Below are 22,172 nucleotides of genomic sequence, written 5' to 3' on the forward strand. Positions count from 1 at the left end.
TTGTTTAAGTCCGGCCAGTTATAAACTGAGAGTAATTTAAAATTAATTAACCATCATGGCCTGGCTGTCTACTTCTGTTCCATACCCTCTGATACTGATCCTTGTGCTTCTGAAAGTGAGAGTTAAATAACTTTATTCCCGCACTGCTGGCTGATGGATAACAGCTAGTGTGTTTTGTTTCCACAATGCAGTATTGTTTGGGAACATAACAATGTAGTGATACTGTCAGGTTAGAGCACTAGCAGCTTATTATCTCATCAGGCAATCATCTCAAGTTTGGCCCAGAATATTTGTGAGCTGTTGTTCTTTTCATAAAGGCACAAATTAATTTGAAACCCGAATCTTTCCAGGGCATGGAGCAAAGCCTGCTCCTAGCTATGGGCAGGCAAGCAGTGACAGGCAGGCAGCGATGCTATGCCAGGTTTACTCCAATATAAAGTGAAGCTTTGGCTTCGTAAAAAAAAACTTTTAAAATGCCGTATTTTCTGTGTGCTGTGCAGCTGTCAGAGACCTAGTCGTTGTGTTGGTAATGCGACAGCTAAAGAAAAGTGGCTCATTCTGTATTTCAGGGCTTACCCCTATCAGCAAATGCTGAGGGAGAAGCCCAGAAGCTTAAATCAGAGCCCAGGAAACACTTTTGCTTTACCTTTAATCTAAAACTGAATTTCTTATTCCGATACAGAAAGAAATGCTTGTGCAATGACGTATGTTCACATAAATAGGTATTCAGGCTAGCACACTGAGGAACTGGCACCTTATCTGAGCTGCAGTCTCTCGTTTCTCTCCAGCTGCCCTAGCAGTCCCTTTTCCCCATGGATCCAGCCAGCAGGACCAGGGAGCGATGCCCAAAAGCTGTTTTACACCCTGGGCAGTGGCAGGGCTGCCCATCCTGATAGGCAAAAGGACACGTTTCCTGTGCTCCAGGATTTCTTGCAGCCAGAGCCCATTTCCCTGCCTGCAAGGTGAGGGTTTGAGGCCAGGCTTTCTCCCGTTGAAGTTGAGAAATCTGCACAGTGACCCTGAAAAATGCAAAATAAACAGAAAAATATGACTGTCATTTGGTTTCGTGCTGATAAATTCCTCAAGCCAAGACTGGAACCGCCCCAGCCACAGGACGTGCCACTGAAGCGCAGCAAGCCGAGCACTAACCCTGCATCACTTGGCACTGGGCTGAGCGAGGCTTTGCTCCTGCCCGTCACTGAAGTAATGAATGGGGAATGGCTACGTGGTGGCAGCATGGCCAGCATCTGTCAGAGCTCCCTGCCCGCCTGCCCGACAGCCCAGAGAGCAGCCCATCGAGAAACTTAAATAAACCCTGGGAGCTCTCACCCCTCGCCTCCTGCCAAACCTGGGGCTTGGCATGTTTCAGGCGCAGTGCAGGAGTGTTTTTGTGATGCTTCAGCCTTGAGAGTGCAGCCAAACTCTCCCTGCTCCTGTGTGTCTGTTCGGAGCATCTCCATCACCTCTGGCTGCTGTCAGGCCTGTTCACACATGGAAAATCTCCATCAACAGGTCTCTTGTGCCCTGCATCTTTCCCAAGGAGCCAGAGATCTGGTGTTAGCAGGTCAGAGGGGGTTTGTGGCCAGGGAGGGAGGGGCACAACACGTTGGCTCCTGGGGACTGGCATTGTTCATCCAACTTGTGTTACATGTGATTCAGAAATGTGAGGATTCAGAGCATCTGAATGCCCTTTGCTTGTGAAAAAAAAATAAAAATACAACAATGCCTCAGGTGGCTGTGATGAGCATAGAAGTCCTGCCCTGTTAAACTCTTCCCTTCACTCCATTCCTTGCAAAACCATTTCATACAGACAGACTGCATGGTTACCCTGCACTGGGTATATATATATGCCCTCGGGGCACCATTTGAGACATTTTGTACAATAAGGAGGGCAGCACCCTAACAGATGATTCCCACCTCCACAGATAGGAAAGGCTTCTCTGTCACAGGCTGGGAGGGAACATTAAGCCTAATTCAGTGACCTCCCGGATTTCCTCCTGCTATGAGAACAGTGTTGAGAAAATCTGTTCTGGGATTTCACTGAGTTTATTTCCCCATAGACTCCTGACAGTATCTGGAATAATATCTGTTCCTGCACCCATATCATCACTTTCCTGCACCCACCAGTGTGAACCCAGCACACCATGTCTGCTGGGGCAGTCTGGGTACTCTTTTTTATTTTATTTTATTTTATTTTATTTTATTTTATTTTATTTTATTTTATTTTATTTTATTTTATTTTATTTTATTTTATTTTATTTTATTTTATTTTAATGTGTGTATGTAGGCTGCTGGCCTGCTAGGGACTACATCATAACCAGGCCAATTCTTTTCACAGAAGTAGTTAAAGAGCCTGGTGATCAAGCAGTGATGGGTCCAATCCCAATGTGCTTCCATCCCTCTCAGCTTCCATTACTGTTTTCTGAAATATACACAATGATTGACATATTTTCTCTCAAAAATAACATTTTAGCTAAAGGAAGAGGGCCCACAAGGTGGCTCAGGTGGAAAAGAAATGCAGAGGGTTTTGATCCCTGGCTAGTACATGTAGGACAGTGTGATAAGAAAGTACTGCTCTGGAACAACTGTTTGAGACTGTCCGAAAAGACCTGCTGATTTGACTCCAGCTAACGATGGTGAGGTGCAGAACACCAAATCACTGCCCAGTGGGCTGAGGAGACCTTGTCTCACACCCATTCCAGAGACCAAGGGCTGATACACAACAGCCTGTACATGCAAAGAAAAGTCATAGACTCATGGAGTGGTTTGGGTTGGAAGGGACCTTAAAGACCACCCAGTTCCAACCCCCTGCCATGGGCAGGGACACCTCCCTCCAGACCAGGTTGCCCAAAGCCCCATCCAGCCTGGCCTTGAATACCTCCAGGGATGGGGCATCCACAGTTTCTCTGGGTAGCCTGTTCCGGTGCCTCACCACCCTCAGAGTCAAAAATTTGTTCTAAATATCCAAACTAAATCTACCCTTTTTTAGTTTAAAACCATTACTCCTTGTTCTATCATTACACTCCCTGACAAAGAGTCCCTCCCCAGCTTGTGTACTCCCAAAGTGTATGCTTGTGATCCAGATCCAGAGACATCTGAGGTCACTGCCCTTCTGACTCATCCACAAGTACCATCTCCAAAGAGCAAATGTAAGGCTTGGGTAAGACTGTGAAGAGCAGACATCCTTCAGCACTTTCTTCTGAGTCAGTCAAGGAAGTTTCTGTTAAGCCAAATCCCTTCCGAAGCCTGTAAAGTCATTTGTTTTATATCAAAAATATATTTATGAACTGAGAAGCATGGTATCTGTGCAGCTAACAAAATGCTCATGACAATAATTCATTATCTTGCAGCTTATAATGTATGATTATCCACGGGGGATTGTTTTTGCTTTCTGAGTGGATAATAGGGCATTTAACAGTTGCATGACGAGTGGAGAACCATATGTAAGCCTGGATAATTCAGTACTTCTAGGTATTCATTTATTCCTCCTTGTATCATCTGAATATTCACACAAAACACAAGCAAAATAAACCTACACATAACCCCCAATCAAGCAAGCAGATATGTCACAATTTCTTCTCAGAAAGAACTAGTTTCTGTGAAGATGGTTTTCCATGTGCAAATGTGAAATTCAGAAAATGACAGTGCAAATAGCACAAAAGTTATTTCTTTATCAACTCCGTTGCAGTTTTCAAGGAGTAACAAGTAACCAAAACAACGTGCACAGTATTAGGGATAGGTTTGAATTGCCTGACCAGGGCAGCTTAGGAGAGCAGCAGTTACTTGATATTTTTGCTTCGTGTTTCTGTAAAACAGTTGCCCAGCAGATTGCTATCCTCTTTGCAAAAATGTGAGTTGGAAGGTAACCGGAGGGGTGGTTTGGTAGTGTGAGGCTGGTTCTTAGCTAGCAAAGACTGACACTTTTGCTCACTTTTTTTTCTGCCAGTCTTCCTATAGTTACCAGTGACAAATTTCTTTTGAAGCAGAATAACAATTCTTGCTGAAGTAAAATAGCAGTTTCTCAAATCTGCTGAAAAGAGAACCACAATCCATAAAGTCTCAAAGTTTAGAGAATAATTTCCGGTGTTGTATTTTGGAAATAGAAGCTTTTTTAGGACACCATTTTTGCTAAAGGGAAGCAAACGCCCGGGCCTGTTGTGCTTGCCCTACTCGGCACTTACCACTGAAAAAGCCAACATCAGAACCAGTCAGTTTTTTCAAATCTGAAGAGAAAACACTGGCAAGGGTGCCTCGGTGGGATACATCACCTCCACAGGTTTGCAGCCATGTCTGTTACTGGGTTGGCCTCGTAACTTTGCACGCTGACTTGCTTTAGGACCCCATTGCTAGTTTTGAATTTTATAATCATGCTGTTTAGCAAAGCTAGTTGCAAAAGCTGGAGACTTACACTATAAAACATCAGTGCTTTAGGACCCACTCCAAACTGAAGTCCTATGCCAAATGTATTAGATAAGATTAACTAATTTTGCCTAACTTGTAGGCAGTATTTCTATAACATCATGAGATACTGAGGATGGCAGGATCTAGTGAATGACCACAGTAAGGGTGACTTAGAAATTTCCTTTTCCACAGATCAGAGAAATGAATTAAATTGGACTTATTTCATAAAAACAAGCTCCTATTAGATACATTCGAAAGCAAGGCCATCCATATGCAGACAGTAACTGTATTCAGCCACAGAAGGCACGATGACAGCCTCCTACTTTCATGGCCATGGAGTTCACATGAAAGGAATTTTCTTTTGGTGAAAAAAAAAAAAAAAAAAAAAAAAAAAAGTATTTTACAGAATATGCATATTTTCTAACTGAAATGACCCAGACTAATTCTGGGCACCCATAACCCGCAGTGGCAGACCTTGTCTCTGTGTAGACTGACTGCAGTGCTGATGCTGAGGCCTTGCAGGCTGAGGATGGACACCTACCATGTCGGCACATCTGCACGATGGTTGCTGCTGCTCATCTGAGGAGACAGCAGGGTGGTGGCACTGCTGTGCCAAAAGCCAAGTGAAAACTGGACTTTCTGCAGATAATCTCAGAAAAGCAGCAGCAGATCAAAAGGTCGGTAGGGAAGAAGCACCAGAGAACTTTCTTCCCAGAAAATACAGCAGTGTTTACACCCATTGATCACAGCTATTTTTTTGTGTTTGTGCATGTTAGAAGTGTGAAAAGAAACTTGCCTTATCCTACATAGGAGGAAGGTCCCCACTGGGGATACAAAGCCAGCAACACCCCCAGAAAACCAGTAAGAGCTGCAGTGATAACCCTCCAGATCTGAACACCTCCACACACACAAACTTTACAAACAGCTAAATGCAGACCCACAGAGTTCACCTGGGACACTACAGGTGCAGTCAGTAAAGGCTTTTTCAGTGCCTGCCCTGGACGATGAACCATTCCCATACAGAGGGAGCTTTCCCAAATTCCCACATTCACTAAGAAGGACTGGTAATGAGAAACACCGATAAGAAATGCTGTGAGGACAAGATGGCATTAAAACAATCCCCACACAGCGCATCCCAGGCAGCAGGAACCTCACCTCATCAGTCTGCACCAAGCCCACGTGCTGGTGCAGACACAAAGAGGACACGATTAAAAACTGTAAGTGCCTCAGCTAGGGTATAAGCAATTTAAATCATTTATCAAATCTCTTGAATATAACAATCATTTTCAGTTAACTGACCACTGACTGGAAATTTCTCAGGAAATTTGGGGCATATTTGCTTCATGCATCACAGAATCTGGTATTTCTTAATTTTTTGCATAGTTTAAGATAGCTGTTTCTCATGTTGTCACGCAAGGTTTATTCAGCCCATAGATTTAAGGCATGTTTTTTTGCTCAGAAAGGTATGTTCTGAGCTCAGAGGTGAGTGCTGGGGAGCTTGGTCTGATGGGCGCCTTCCTGGAACATGAGCAAAGAGTTCGTGGAGAGCCACTTGCCAGCTTGGGACATGAGAAATGATGAATCGTTGTCCTAAATCAGCATGCATGACAGCAACCACATATATATTGTATGAGTAGGTTGATGGATTACAGCATTTACAGAATGCAAAAGCTTGCTTTAATATTTTTTCTCCAAAATTGAGGGTGAGCAGCAAAATGGGCATAATTGAAAGCACTGCATTAGTTTTATTTATGAAGAGTATTAAGATCTTAAATACGAAGTGTTGTAGGTAATACAGACATGAATAAGTGTTTTTAGCTAAGAAACTGTAAGGAAAAGAAAGGAGTATAGTTAATGTTTCTTCTGGGAAATTCTTCCTTTTTATTAAGTATCACCATTTATTAATCGTATCTAGGCAATTCCTAGCTTAATGGCACATTCAAAGTAGGTTATTTGAAATTTAATTTGGAATTCATTCAAATGCAGCTTACACCATAGAGAAGTCCTCACTCTTCAGAGGTCTCATCTGTAGATTAAATGCTTTCCTCTGTGTAGGAAAACCCATAGCCTACATATGCGAGGATGCAGTTAAAATACTGGCACTGCAAAAGGATTTCTCAGATACTTTTTTTTTCCATATTTCTAGAGTTTCTTTGGAAAATATGCTGTCTGACCTCCTGAGGGAGCAAAGCATCTTCTCCACAAATTAGGCTGGAAAGCTTAGGAGGAAAGCAGCCATTTGCTTCAGCCTTGTGCTGTGTGGGTTGCTAATTTGAGTTTCTGTAAAATGGAACCAGCTTCAAGGACCTCAAACGATTCCTATCAAGCGCTGACATTTCCAGATAAGGGGAACATTAGCTCCTACGTTGTCTTTCTCTGCAGCTTTGGGAGGCTGACTCTTAGCCCTCTGCTTTACAGTATTGCTGTATTTACTCTAGCTTTTGTTTTTAATGCCAAGTGGCTAGAATTGCTGAGAGGATTTCTACTCTGTGTAGGGAAGAAAATGCTTTTTTTATGAGACAGAAACAGCCCAGCAGAACAAATGAAAAAGTGTAATTTTTATAGGCCTGGAGGTGAGGAATAGAGAGTATTATGAGGATAATTTCATGGGAAAAAGTCCCCTCAGGTATTTGAAACTCTCAAGAGGCATTTGAAAGAAGGAAATTAATTCAAGAACATCTTGCCAGCCAGGTTATTGATATAGGAGTGGATGTCGCCAAGAGCTGTGTGGGAGGGAGAAGCCTGGTGTTGCTGGCAGCTGTATGAAGTAGGCATGGCCAGGAGCTGGCATCCAGCGTCCTCATTTGCTGCTGGATCGTGATGAATAATCACAGCTTTTTACGGTGCTTCTGTTCAGAAGATCGGGTCTGGTCCCTGTCTCGGTGATGCTCCAGTCCAGCTGGACCAGGGCACGCTGCTGCCTGGTCCATACGCCCAGCCCCCATCCCATGAGGTCGCTGGGGATGCACAGAAGTGCCCAAACCAGAAATTTCACATTTTTCATCACAAAGGCTGAAGAATTTTGGTCAAGTTGGACAAGTGCTGGTGGAAAGACTCATTGTAAGGGCTGATGAAGGGCACCTCATCCTCATGCCATTCCCAGAGAGTTCTGCTGGTGGCCATCCAGAAAATCCCCCCACACTGCTGGTGGTCACACCTGCTGGTAGGTTCCCTCACCCCTGCAACAGACATTGTCCCAAAGCACCTTCTCTCAATTAATGTAAGGAGAAATGCCATTTCATCACTTGTGTAACGAGCTTAATAACGTTTAACATTCACTTCATACTGATGTTGGTTGCTGACCCCAAAACAAAGCCGGGCCAATTGGGATTCGTAGTTTTAATGACATGGATAACTGCACTGGAAGACAGTCACTTTATTTATCAGTGAATTCTTTACTATTGCTGTTATCAATACTGCTGATACTATTTCTACAGCAGCACTAGGAAGCCTGTTATTGACCAGCAAGCTGGGTGCTACACAAGCATGTGTCCAAAAAGTGACCATCACTACAGGTAGTTTGTTACCTATGGGAAACATGCATGACTGCAGTGTTGCCTAATCATCTTCTGGATGCTTTTTTAATGAGTTTATTATTAATATTACTGCTCCAGCCCCGTATCAGGGACATTTATTTTCTGTTTTGGTTATGGAAATACATCAGCCACCATTTGCTGTTGCTCTTCCCGTGCTCCTGTTGGGATACTACAAACACTAAAGCTGACAAGCTCTGTATTTAAAGGTGGGGGAACATTTATTTCAGAATAGAAAGCAGTGTTCTTTCTCTCTTTTTTTTTTTGGCAGCCTTCAAATGTGAATGAAGCCTTCTATGAAAGAATTGAAATGATGGGGTTGTGGTTTTATTTTTAAACCTAGAAATTCAAGTGCAGATTTCTATCCAGCTCATATTTTCATGTTTTAAGGCATTAAGTACTCCCTCTCCCACCCCCCCAAAAAAAAAGGAAAGATTTTTTTTTTTTTAAAGGCAAGGAGCTCTGTATGAGCATACACCGTGGCAGCCAAACTTCCCTAATGAATCACTCCATTTTCAAGTGACCTCATTTATGATTTGTGTCCTCCGTGCAACTCCTCCATTAAGAAACTTCTGTGATTGCATAGTTCAAATCCACACAGGGAGCCTGAGGTTTTTTTGTTGTTCTTCTTTTGCAGAGCAATGGTTAGTAATGACCTAAGTAGTGCTTCAGAGCCCATTTGGGGTTTAGCATTTCCTTGAAGACAGACAAGCTTGAGTCTTCTCAAAATAGCTTATCAGTAAGTCTCCTCTTGGCAGAGTTTCACTGATTTAAACCCAAGAATAAGGAATTAAGCAAAAATAAGGAATTAAGCAAATGTGGGGGGTACGGGTTTGAGTAACAAAAGGCTTGCAATACACTGCAGATACCTTCTTGGTTAAAATGTGCTGAGCTGAAAAGAAAAATGGGGTTTTGGTTTTGTTCTCCCATTAAATAATTTTAAGAAGCATTATTACGAAAATTATGAAAAGCATCAGTGATAACCATCTCTGGCACATCGAGGAATGTATTCATCAGGGACAGCATGAAACAGAAACCCATAAACCGATAGGATTATTGGTGCAGATGTTGCCCATGGCCATGCTCAGGATTGTCTTGTTACTGCAGCTATTCAGCAGCAAGCCTTCCCAACCCGCCTTTTAAAATCGCTGGTGCCAAACTGCTGCAGGCCAAAAACAGTCATTTTGCATTTGGCTGCTACCTGTTACCATTCTTTCCCTTCCCAGCTAGTGCACGCTTAACCCCTGTGGTGTCTGCTCCATTTCTTTCCTTTGGTGCTCATGTTTAAATGGGTCATATTTACAGCTTCTGTGTTGTTGAACAGGGACCGTGAGCGCTGAAAAGCAAAAATTTTAACACTTTTAAAGAGGCTACAACAGAACAGAGGAACCAAGCACTATGGGGAAGGTTTGGGCACCGGTCCCTCAGCAATGGGAGAGGAGCAGCCCTTTAAAAGGGAGGCCCCTTGCAGGAATGGCTCTCCCAAGAAGAGCAGGAGTAAAACCTGTGACAAGTTCGATCAGAAGGCTGGATGAGCTGAACTGTGGCCTTGCGTGGAAGCGTACGCTCATGCACAGCCCTCAGTGCACAATGGGCCATCCGTGCTGTCAGCACAAGGCTTGGACACGGACCAGGCATAGAAACCAGGCTTGTGTTTCAGCTTGAGCAAGAAGTTATTTGTTCATTTTAAGTCAATATAAACCATCTCCAGCCCTCCTTAGGTTTGTCACTCCCTAAGTGACTTTTCTCACTCTTCAGCTACTCGCCTGCAATACAGCGGGGGCCATCGTTACACTGGCTTTGGAAGAAATCCCAATGCATACAAAGACACCTCCACTTGAAGTGTTGAGGGCAAGCCATGCGCTACCAGCACATCTTTGCTCTAGCTACTGTGCTTGCCTCCCAACAGACCTGCTGTAGAGTTACAGCCCACCTCACTGCCTGCGGTGTGCCCCAAAATACGGTAGGTTGTCACAAAACAGGCAGATAAGTGTGGATTTTGCTCCACAGCATTTGGATTAGATGCTCCAGAGGGCAGATGTGCAACACTAAATCTCTCTTCCATTCATACTCAACCTGCACCTCTGACATGTGTCAATGGAAAGCATTTTGCAGTTCATTTGGGCAAGCATGAAGAATGAGTTACACTCAGCTTCTGGTAATGCTGGTTCATGATTAGGCATGAACCTCCTCATACCTGTGGATGAAAGCCAAAGCTGCTTTCTGTTTGAAAGCATCTGTGCTTTGTTCCCATTACCGCCTAAGCCACCAGACTCCCCTTTTCACAGGTTTGTCGCAAAGAACCACAGAGCACCCCAGCACCGCTGCCTGGGATGCTTTTGTGCTTCCAACCCTCACGTGCCGCACATGGCTCTCTGCTGACAAGTGCCTTCAACTCCTCCAGCTCCACATTAAGACAGGGACCCCACAAATATCTGGCATCTGCAGTTTTGCTTTCAAACTAATGAATCAGACAAAGTCTGAGCAACTTTTTCTTTTACCTTATAACCAGCAGAAACTTCCAAAGCTGCTCAGCACCTTTACTCAGCTCCTGTTTCCCCCCAGATCTATCATTTTGGATATTCAGCTGGCAGTGCCATAGCAGTTATCCTGAAAAGAGCTCCAGGACTGGACCAAATGGACATACCAATTCTCTCTCTCCAAACCCAGTCTCGCTGGATGCATCCCAGCCTGAGCACATCTCCCAGCTCTGGTGCCTCCAGCAGTGGAAAATAGCCAGCTGTCTTTCTCCACAGCACATCCTTTGTGTGTTTCTTGTATTTAACTTTTATTCCCTATATGATTAAAATGTTTATATATTTTTTATTTTATTTTTTTTTTTAAAAAAAAAAGGCCTCCACTGACTAGACAGCAAATTTACTCTTGTGGTTTTTCCTGCTTCTGAAGCAGTTCACAATAACAGGCTTACTTGCCCCCCCCCCCCCCCCCCCAACTATTTTACTTTTTCTAGGTAGCGTGAGTCATGAGTTTCCCAGGTGCCTGAGAAAACATCCCTTAATTCTTCCTTAGTTGGCCTTTGTCTTCCAGGGAATGCGCAGCCCTGGATGAGGTGGATCTCTGGCTGCAAGCACTGATGGCTCACGAGGAATTCCCCACATCGGTGGTGCTGCCATCCTCTGCCCAGTGTCACACACAGGCATCCCCCCCCTCACCCCTGCATGCAAATGCCTCTTTGTGGCAGGCATTTCAGTAAACTCTTACTCTAAAAAAAGATTATATATGGTGTCTGAAGTGAATTCGTTTTTGATTATGTGAAATCCATGTTCAAAGAGCCCTTTTGCAGACCACACACTTGAAAAGCAACATAAACATCAAAAATCTAAAGCCATACTTATGTATACACATATATGAAGGTCTGTTTACATGCATATATTTAGATAATCATATATCATTTAAACTACTTCTTCCCCAAAAGAACAGTTCATGAAGTAGAATAAGTAGCGCCAGTCTGAGAACATATGACCCAACAGCAAGCCCTCTCACAAGTGCTTTTTATTCTTAATGCAGGGAAATATTTCAGGCTGGGGACTCCGAAACCCAATCTGTAGCCAGCAGTACCTTGATTGACTGGGTTTCTTTTCATGTTGGGTAACTTTGAGCACGACTAAATGATGAGGACTTGCTGGAAGCTTCACCCAGCAAGCAACACCTCTGCTGCTTGGCTGGGCAGCAGTGACTGTCACCAGCACTTCATGCTCTAGGAGTGCTTTTAATACAGTTACACAACACTTACAATTTTAACATTCTAACAACAAGCTGCTGGTTTAGCTCCACTTAAACACAGATTTCAATGCACTGAGAGCAGGATGAGCATGGGCCCACAACACAAACCCTTTGTGCTGTCAGCAGGCTGCCCCATCACAACCCTGACCATGCAACCAGCCCGTGCAACACTGTAGGAGGCATCCCAGTGCTAAGTGCTGCGAGCCTGGGCTCTGAACTACGCTGACCAACTCCTCACTTCATTTACATGCAACTGCTACGATTTGCCTTCACTGCGTCTTCCCATTTGTGTGCTTGATCCCAATTATGACTAAATTTAACACCAAAATTTAAACAATATGTTTCAGACAAGTGAACCATATTGAGCAAGAATGTAATCCAGAACTGGATGCTTAACTTCAAGCCAGGAACACACAATTTCAATAATGAAATCTTTTACAGACAGGATTTAATTTTCATTGTATTTATATTCTTGCTGCCTAATCAAACCCACATGGAAGGCACTGCACTCAATGAAACTCCAAAATTACTATTTCGACAGACCAGCCCGTTCTCAAACCTACAACCAGTGCTTAGCTCAACAGGTTGTTTTAAAACATTTTGGCACACACCTTTTGCAAGAGCAGTGCCCTGGAGCACCCAGGCCTGCTTTCACTTTTCCTCCCAGCGTGATCGGCAGCCACACAGCTCAACCACCACGCGCTCTGCCTCCTGCTTTCCAGCTCTGCCAGGGGCTGGCAGCACAGCCACTGAGAAGTCAAAGTTGTCATCATCCATGTATTTCCTCGAGCAGTCACTTGCAGTGCTTTTGTCTAAGACTTGTGCCCCTTGCAGCTCACGAGCCTTCCTGCCTTGCTTAGCACTTTGTTACTCAGATTGATTTTATTTAGCGGGCAAGGGTTAAGAACAGCTCTGCTTTCTTGGCAGCGCTCTGCACTGTCTCCTCTTTCTCTCTAACGAAGATAGTTAATTATAGTTTGTTTTCCAACAACAACTGTTTGAGTGCTGTGGGTCCTCCCTGGTTTAGCTTAGTATCTGAAAGAATGGATTTCTATAGTATCATGAAAAGCCATGAGAATCCAGGATTTTGAGCCCACTTACTTTCAAATTAATGCACACCAAAAATTAAAAGCTGTATTATGCAAGTATTTTATGCACGTTATATCTCAGGTACTTATTAAAGCGTCTCAAGAGGCAAGGGCTCCTTTTGCACGGTGCAATTACAGGCAGAACTCCTGAATTACTTTGGTCAATGTGCAGTCTGGCAGTTTAAGTTTAACATCTCACGAAGCACTTACCGAATTGTGATCACATGGACATCAAAGTTCAGAACTGCACCAAAATCTTGCTCCTCCAGCACCTCCCACAGCCTCTTCCACCCAGCACCCTCTACCTCCTCTCTCCCCAGCTGCATCCTCGCTCCCTTTCCTGCTTTCTTCTCCCAGCCCCTCAAACCATACCTGCAGGGGAGCACAGTCGTGTCACAACCCCAGCAGCTGCAGAGTGAAAAAATTCTCCAGCAGATTTGCTCTTTAGAGCAAGGGCTGCCAGAGATCACTTTTAACAGCCAGTTAGCCCAAAGTGCACCCTTTCTCCACGGCTTGCTCTGCACAATCAGCTCCTTGCCTTAATGGCTGTGTGGGGGATACGGAGATGTGACTCCCTGGAGACTAAACACAAGTGACCTTGAAAAGCAAGCAGCACAGCCACACAGATGCCCATTATTGCCTGAAGCACTTCCCAGACACTGCTTGGAGAAGGGAAACCACCACCAGCCCCTTCAACTGCAGGAAATCCTCGCCTCCTCAACGCTTCTGTCCTGGCAAAGCCCCTTCCCTGAGCTGTGAAAGCCTTTTCAGAAGTCTCTGAAGTTCAATGCTCCTTCTCAGAGGCCCAGCTACAACTGAAGAGCAAAACCCCCTGCTTATGACTCATTAAGTCTCCCAGGAAAGTGAAAATCCCTCTTCATTAAACAGATATTTAATCCCATACTTTACTACTTAGTAAAGTTAAAGCAAGCATGTACCTTCTAATGGGATTCGACTCTTCTTGCACACTCAGGCTAGTTAATCTTTAGTCAAAACTCATCACTATGTGCTTTACCTTGCATTTATTCAGGGTAACATTCTCCTTCTGTAACCCTTCTTCCCACACCTTATAAATTAATTGTTTGTGTTACCATAAGCAGCAATGGAAGCAGCTGTGGGATAAGGCAGCAGGAAAGGTAAAATTTTCTGGGTATAAAGTTTATTAAAAAAAAAGAATCAAGTATGAGAGCTGATTGCTGTATCAACTTAGATTTCCCCCAACAGAGACCATCCTTTCTGGGCCATGTCCAGGGTATGAGCACCTGAAGGAACTTGCAGTCAGTTGTGATTTTGGGATGTGCTAACAGGAGCTGGAGTCAGTGTGATAGCACTCACTTGGACAGCTCTAATGACTACGACTGCTGTCAAGGCAGTAGCTCAGGAAGTGTTGTGGTGGAGTTTCAATTACTTCTACTAAGGCCTTTGATGCTAACATATGTGAGGTCACACAGAGCTGTCCCAAATCCCACTGTAAGCTACTCCAAGTATTTCACCATACAAAACGCGACCGCTTTCCAGACAGAACCTAAAGCCAGTGTCCATATCCACGCACATGTTCCACCGTTGGTGGTGTCAGCTCGCAGCCATGTGTCACAGCAGAGAGGAGCAGCACAAAGGGCACAGTGTGAGGCTTGCTGCTCTCGGATCACTGGGCTGTGGGAACAAGCAGGGCCTGTTTCACCTGACCAAACTCTCTTTGCCAGTGTTCCTTTGCCACGTTCCCAACGTGCAGGCACACTTTCCAACCCTCCCCAATTCAGATCAAGCCATTTATTTGTGAAATACCTAATTTCCTAAAGCTACTATTACTCTGGAGCTCTCACATTACCACAGATATTAACAGAGTACTCCGCTGCCTTTCTCAAGCAGATCACGGTACGAGCTGCCCCGCACTACAACTCATGACCACGCGGAATATTAATTGCCTCCATCTGTATTTAGACACCTCCAAAGTCACCCAGCTACCAAAATGCAGAACACCAGACAGCCTAGTTGCCTTAGTAGGACTGCTCACACAACCTAAATGCACTGCTGCTCACCAGCTTGAATCTCTTGTACCACCAATGTTCCTACAACTACAATTCCTGCAAAATCCTACAAAACACAGGAAGGATTTTAACGCACAAGCAGCTCAACATTCAGTAGTGAAACTTACTTTTATAAAACACAGAAATGCAGAATTTCACTACAGCTGAAGAACATTCACAGCAGCTCTGCAAGACACCAAACGTTGTTGCAAGAATGCAGTTTCAAAAAAAAAAAAAAAAAAAAAAGGTAAGAGCCATCAGATTAAGAACTGGGTTAAAAAAAAAAGTGCAATACTGGCTTTTTGTGCAATGGTCCTGACAGTCCAACTAAACTAAAACTGAAGTGGCAACCATTCATCAATTGTCTAGAGTTTTTTATTCATAAAGCACAGGACTTTATTGCTCACTTCAGAAAGTTATGCAGGTATTTCTGCAAGTAATTACTTTTGTGTTGGCTACATGAAGCCAGGTTTCAGCTCCCTCAGTCTGCAGTTAATTGCAGTGAGGTTTCAGCGAAACACCTCTAGGATCTTAAATATAGGTTCAGCTGCACTGAGCTATTTTCACTTCCATTAGCTCCAGTAATTCAAAAAACAAAACCTGGTCACAGGAAAGGTTATTTCTAGATTACAGAAAGCACGATTAACATGTAGTTGAGTTTCTAGCCTGTTTCATAAAGAAAATAGCCTTATTTGAATGGCATTTGCCAAGGTTTCTCAAATTCCACTTCCCTCCTGAAATAAAGCAGAAAATACACTTGGGCTTGCATAGCAGTTCCCATTTGCACGCCTAAGAGCCCACCTATTCTTTAAGCTTAACGTCTTGTTTCTGCCAGGAGTAGTTTGGCCTCCTCTTGCTCCAACCAGGATGCTAGCCTACCACTGCATGGCACCAGTTAGGTACCTCTAAACTGCTCAGCTCCACTTCCCATTCCAAAATGCTTCTCCCATCCTGTTCTCCCCAGATTTAGAGAGAAGGGCCATCACTAACACAAAGCCACACAGAACTCCCCAACCTACTAAAGTACAGCCACAGCTGCACAACCTGCTCTGGGTGAGTTTTCACAGCACTTCAGTTTGCCTGGACCCATGAAAGTTTCTTGAATACAGCTGCCCAGGCAGCAGATACATACCCCAGCATCACTTACTGCTTTTTGGTGTCAGCTCACCACTTCCAATACTTTCTTTGTATTTCATTGGACCTTATGGTCTATTTATAAGTTGTTTATTACACAGTTGCTTAAGTCAGCAAGTTTACTTCTGTTTTTAGTAAAACAGTGCATCTTAGTTCTATGAAAGCACATGCGCAAGACTTGCCTTTTACATCAATTTCTACAGCATTTTTAGGTTACAGATACAAGTATTAGATTTTTGTTAAAACTTCACCTTCTAGAGATCTGACTTTGAGCTAATAAAACAAGAACACTCAACTGTATCATGTCCAGTAGCATCCCAGGACTAAGTATCCGCAGGCTGTGCACCTTGCCTTCCATCTGCATTCCCCTGTGCTCTTCAATCTCCTCCTGTCACACAACAACCAGAAACTGTGGCTGTTTAGCATGTGTGCTATCTCATCATCACACCCAATAGTATTTTGGTAAATCTCAAAACACAAATACATTGGTAAATCTCAGGATTGTATGGAGACTCTGACCTTGAAGAGGAAACTGGATGAGACATTTTAGAAATAAAAAAGACAGACTGTATTTTCAATTCAGCATTTAAACTGCAGCACCTATATACAGAGTTGAAACATGGACACACAGCTGGATCAATACACACAGGCAATCTGGGTCATACCAGATGCATTCAGCCTCAACTTTCAAAGTATTTGACAGCAAACGCCTTTGCTATTCTCCAGCTCGCAGAAAAATAAGTTGGCATGATTTCCTATTTGAAGGAGCAGTCAAAGACTTGTACTGTTTTAGAAATTTGTGTAATTTACTCAGCATGTTCATTTGTCGCTCCTCCAAGTAGGAGAGGCACATAATTAAATAGACACTTCAGAGTTTCAGAGGACCAAAAAATAATGCAGCAGTTTAGAGTATGTTTCCAGCAATGTGTTACCTAGCAGAAAACCAAAGATGCCAAGAAGTCATTGGGAAGTAAGTCATATCAATGCAGCTACACAAATTGACATTCAGACTTTATTTTAAATAGCATCACTGTGTTTGTTTCCAGCTCCCACATCATCTTGATCAGACACTACTCTTAAAGGTTAGTCAAAACTCACCTCCCACTCAGGAACCCAGTCACGGCTGCATGCCTCATGACCTTTCACAAGCCTCACGCAACAAGAGCTGGCATACAAAACCCACGCGTGCCACACGACACAGCGCTTTTGGTGCATGTTTCTGAATGGCCAATGCATTTCAAGGCAAGAACAAAGCACAAGATCTGAAGCGTGGAGCTCTTCTTTTAGCCCTACCTTAGGGTCACGTGATGGCCCGTACCAAAGAAGTGCCACTAAAAGGTCACTATTCCAGTACGACTTGTAGGACAGGAGGCACCGCATGTCACAGGCACGTGGCAAGGAGAAGCCAAGGGCCACCAGAAGGCCAAGCTTTACTCACCTCGCCTTTGCAGGTACTCGGCTTGACCACCATGGAAATAAAGCAGGCAGAAAACTGTCTCCAGCTGAAACATGAGAAAGCAGATGAACTCTTCCTTCCCACCACAGCTGGATTCAGGTTTGCCATCTGCTGCCACATCCAGACCAGTGAAAAAGACTTCAGTAGCTGGCTCCACTATTCCAGGCCAAAGTTATACTGAACTAAGCTAAAATCCAAACATGTTACGCTCATCCTGAAAGAGCAAGCATATGCTCAATTCTGTGGGTTCTTGTAACTATAAGAATCTGGAGTTTTAACCACTAAATCTGAGTATCTAAGAGAACTACTTAAGATCCACGGCCCTCCAAAAGGCTATTCAGTAGTCCAAAGATCGGTAGCTGTAATTTGCATTACATAGCCTATTAGGCAGCAGCCACCCCTAAATTAAATATAGTGGTACTGCAGCCCCAACAATGCAAGGTGTTTCCCTATAACCGCACTGATTAAACAGACACCAGGCTTCCAAGTCCTTTTTAGCAGACGTCACACTGCACAACGTAAAGTGGCAGGCAATTGGCCAAAAATGGTTAGCAAAAAGGATTCCTTAGACCTCCAGTATCCAAATATAGCCCTGGCTGGTCACATGGGCTGCCATACAGTAAGTGCTCCTCACTTTACCTACCCTCTGATTAAGCAGTTTGAGCTAAAAAGCATGTACTTAGAATAGCATTTCAGCTTCCAGCCCAGCTCTATGAAGTGTATAATCTTGCTGTACCTTCCACATTCAGATTGGCAGGAAAGAAAAGTTGGTTTAGGTTTCTCATGAGCCCAAAGGGGATGATTAGCTACAGAAAACCAACAGAATATGAGATCCCTGATGTTTATGTATATACATATAGACAAGCACACACATATACATGCACATATATATATACACATATAAAAGCAGTGCATCTCTAACTTACCACAGAACACAGTGCAAAAGAATGCAGAACATGCTGTAAAAGCCTCACTAACAAACTCTATAGTACATACCGATTTTTAATATTAAAAAAAAAAAAAAGCCATACCTTACTTTACCTAACCTTTAGCAATTCCTGCCTTCATGTTATGCTCATTATGTCGAGAGCCCATTGGTTGATTACGTCCTCACAAGAGCTCCATGGCTGCTTACACGTCAAGAGGCTGTGCAAAGTTTCTGAAGAGAGATGGGCCTCCATTGTGCTGCTGCCAGACTCCAACTTCAACTGAAGTGGGAGGAAGCTGATCGTGGCCTGTCCCTTCTCAGCCCTCAAAGCCCCTGTCCACGTTGATTATAATGCAGGCATCACGTAAGTTTATAAGACTTTGCAAGTGTATTAATAAATGCCATTTTCACTCACACTTCCAAAGCGCCCCCTCCCAAACAGCAAGGCTCAAGTATCACGGTACTGACTTACAGCAAATCGCACGGTTTTTGGAGAGGCTCAGAGGCTTGGATTTAGGTAGTAGCTATTACTTGACCCATGTTGGGGTTTTTAGGGTTCCTAAAGAGGAAAAAAAGCTCAGTGCCACCAAGCAAAGCCACAGCATTCACACAGCCAACTTAAACACATTCAGGTTAGAGCAGGGCATTATGTCAGAGGTTTTTGCTAGGCACACGGAGCCTTTCCTCCAGCTCCAGCGCTCGGTTCAGGTGCTCCTGTTCCACCCTCACAGCACAGCACACCGAGGAGCGGCGCACAGCACCTCCGCATACCCACCACGCCACGTCGAGCCGGCCTGGCCTCGCTCCGACACCCCCCAGCCACCCTGAGGCTGCTCTCCTTTCACCCCCAGACACAACCCAAGACAACTTCATGGCGGGAGGCCAGCGGGTCGCCTCAGCAGAGCCTTTATTCCGAGCTGGTGTGGGTGCGGGTGCGGGTGCCGGGCTGTGCAGCGCTCCCACCTCTGCCGGGCCTGCCGTGACGTGTCCACCTGGGGCAGCAGCAGCAGCAGCAGCCCCCGGAGACAAAGTTCTGTAGTGCACTGACTGCTATCGTAACCAGAGTCGGAGTGTCACAGAACTTTGCTTCAGGAGACCAGACCCGCCTCGCGGCTCGCCTGCGGGGAGAAGGGGCGAGAAGAGGCGCAGGGTTAGCCACACGGGCGGGGAGGCACCGCGGGAAGCGCGCCGCCCGCGGCGGAACCCCGGCGGCAACGGCCCCGAGCCCCCCGAACCCCCTGAGCCCCCCGAGCCTCCCTCACCCTCCTCCTCCTCCTCCTCCTCCTCCTCCTCCTCCTCCTCCGCCGCCGCCGTTACCGCAGCCCTTCCCTCAGCCCCGCCGCCGAGCGCAACAGGTCCGCCCCCCTCCGCCCGGCTGAGCCCAGCCGAGCCGAGCCGAGCCGAGCCGAGCCGAGCCCGGCCGATCCCGTCCCGTCCCGTCCCGTGCGGGTGCCCGCGCCCCGCGCCGCCCCGCGCGGCCCCGCGCCGCCCCGCTCCATCTTGACTTTTGCCGACGTGGAAATTTTGGGTTCGGGGACGAGCCGCGCTCTTATTGGCCAGCGCCGGGCGGGGTCGGAGGTCACGGCTGCTGTCGCCGCTCCGCGCCAAAGCCGCCCGGCGAAGGCGGCGCCGCCCCGCCTCCCTCCGCACCCCTCCCCTCCCCTCCCCTCCCCGCCGGGCGGGGCCGCGCCGCTCCTGGCGGGAGGGGAGGGGAGGGGAGGGGGGAGCGCCGCGCGCGTGCCCGCGGCTCTCGTCAGGGGGATGGGGGCGGTGGGCACCGTGGGCACCGTGGGCACCGTGGGGATGGGGACGGAGCTCGGGCAAAGTTGGAGCAGGGGAGAAGATGGAGAGCGCCGGGGGAGTGTGGGTCCGGCCCGAAACCGGCGGGGTGTGGGAAAGGTGGAAGGTCCTGCCTCAGCCTGACGCGAAGTGTGGAGAGTCCTGCTTCACCCTGCCCTAATCCCAAAATGTGAAAGGTCCTCCTCCACCCTGCCCAAATCTCAAAATGCGAAACGTCCTGCTTCACCCTGCCCTAAACCCAAAATCTGAAAAGTCTTCCTTCACCCTGCCCTCACCCAAAATTCAAAAAGTCCTTCTTCATCCTGTCCTAACTCAAAATACAAAAAGTCCTCCTTCACCCTGCCCTAATCCCAAATCTGAAAAGTCCTTCACCCTGCCCAAATATCAAAATACAAAAAGTCCTGCTTCACCCTGCGCTAACCCAAGATACAAAAAGTCCTTCTTCACCCTGTGCTAACCCAAAATATGAAAAGTCCTCTTTCACCCTGCCCTAATCCCAAATGTGAAAAGTCCTGTCTCACTCTGCTCTAAACCCCAGTGTCAAAGGTCCTCCTTCACCCTGCCCTAATCCAAAATACAAAAAGTCCTCCCTCACCCTGCCCTAAACCCAAAACGTGAAAAGTCCTCCTTTACCCTGCCCTAACCCAAAATACGGAAGCCCCTGCTTTGAAACACCCTCTCCTCTCCTTCTCCAGTCTGACAGGAAAGCTCAGGTGGATTGGTTTTCCAAAGCAGATGATTCCTTCTCTCTTCATTTAATTTTATTTTCTCTGAGATTTCTTCTCTCTTTTCTTTTTTTTTTTTTTTTTTTTAATTTTCTCCAAGAGTTTGCTGCTTCTGGCACCTTGCTCTCTCGCTTCCCGCAGCTATTAAGAAGGATTTCAAAGTTCGCCTTAGCACAAAGTTGGCTAAATAAATATGCACTGAAAAATAATAATCCCTGCCGCCATTCATCTCCATTTACACCAAATTAAATTAATTAAACATAAAACCTGCCCTATCGATCAGCTCACCCGCCAGGCTTGGGCAAAGCTGCTGATGCAGTCAGTGGTGGGGATAACCCACCTGCGCTGAGCTTTGCGGCCATGTAGGCCTCGGCTATAAAAATGCCCCTGCATGTGTCAAGGTGTCAGAGCAGCCCCAGAGGGACACTGACACACGGCTACATGGCCATGAGGTGTTGGGATGGGGAGCCAGGGCCCTGCCCTGTAACGGGATCACTGCTCCCCACACACAAGCCCTCGTATCATCTTTGTCTAAGCAGGATCCCAGTGATGCTGGTGAAGCCAAGCCTTAGCTGGCATGTCGGTGTCTGAAAGGGAAATAACGTGAAAAACATTTTTTTTGTTGGCATTTATATTTTTTCCAATGTAACATTTGGGGAGGGAGAATCCCAGAAGAATCTCTTACCTTTAAATACTTATTTTTTTCCTCCCCTTCTTCAGCTCCTTTGTCTGCAGAAGCAGAAATCGCAAGTCCTCTGTGAGCTTTCCTGAGGTGTTTGCAAAGCGTGTTCCTCCCCGTCCACACCTTCATCATGCCGTTTGCTCTCCAGCCCTGTCCCAGTCATTTTGCCACAGGTATATTATTTCCTACCTTCCCATTCCCCATCTATCCCTGGTCCCTAAGCGTGCAACCCCTGTGCTAGGCCATGGCGTTGGCCTCAGCTATGCTGTTGCCACTGCCATGTGTAGGGGAATATTGATTTTACAGTGTGTATGCTCTGTAAAAAATCAATATCTCAGTAGATTGAGCAGAGCGTGCATCAGTGTAATGGAGCCCAGCCTGCTAATGTAACATGCAGGGGTCCTCATTCAGAGATTGAGGTCAGTCAGAAAATGGAAATGTGTTTTCTTATTTTATTGTCTGTTTCAGATTTAATGTAGGTGTTTATGTTCTAGTGTTTAACCTACAGCAGGGCATAGAGTTGCTTTAAAGTCATATCCAACAGAATGTCACACATTTCATGCAACATACATAAAAAAAAATATGCCTCAGGCGTACAGACCATCTTTTAGAGCTTAATAAACACCCTCTTCCACTTATCCACCCTATGTCCAT

General features: G+C 45.6%; 1 long non-coding RNA gene across 3 annotated transcripts; it reads right to left on the minus strand.

Moving 5' to 3' along the window:
- Window positions 1-6,055: 6,055 nt before the first annotated feature.
- Window positions 6,056-19,422, minus strand: LOC311431510. Of its 3 annotated transcripts, none has more exons than XR_014689499.1 (3): window positions 16,224-19,344; window positions 14,922-14,979; window positions 6,056-9,270 (listed from the first exon to the last, which is right to left on the minus strand). It is a non-coding gene; the product is annotated as an uncharacterized lncRNA (long non-coding RNA). The 3 variants fall into 3 exon arrangements; XR_014689500.1 differs by lacking the exon at window positions 6,056-9,270 and adding an exon at window positions 10,957-14,419; XR_014689498.1 differs by lacking the exon at window positions 14,922-14,979 and having other exon boundaries at window positions 16,224-19,422.
- Between the last annotated feature and the right edge of the window lie 2,750 nt (window positions 19,423-22,172).

This window comes from Aythya ferina (genome assembly GCF_964211825.1).
Source record: "Aythya ferina genome assembly, chromosome: 2".
Taxonomy (NCBI): domain Eukaryota; kingdom Metazoa; phylum Chordata; class Aves; order Anseriformes; family Anatidae; genus Aythya; species Aythya ferina.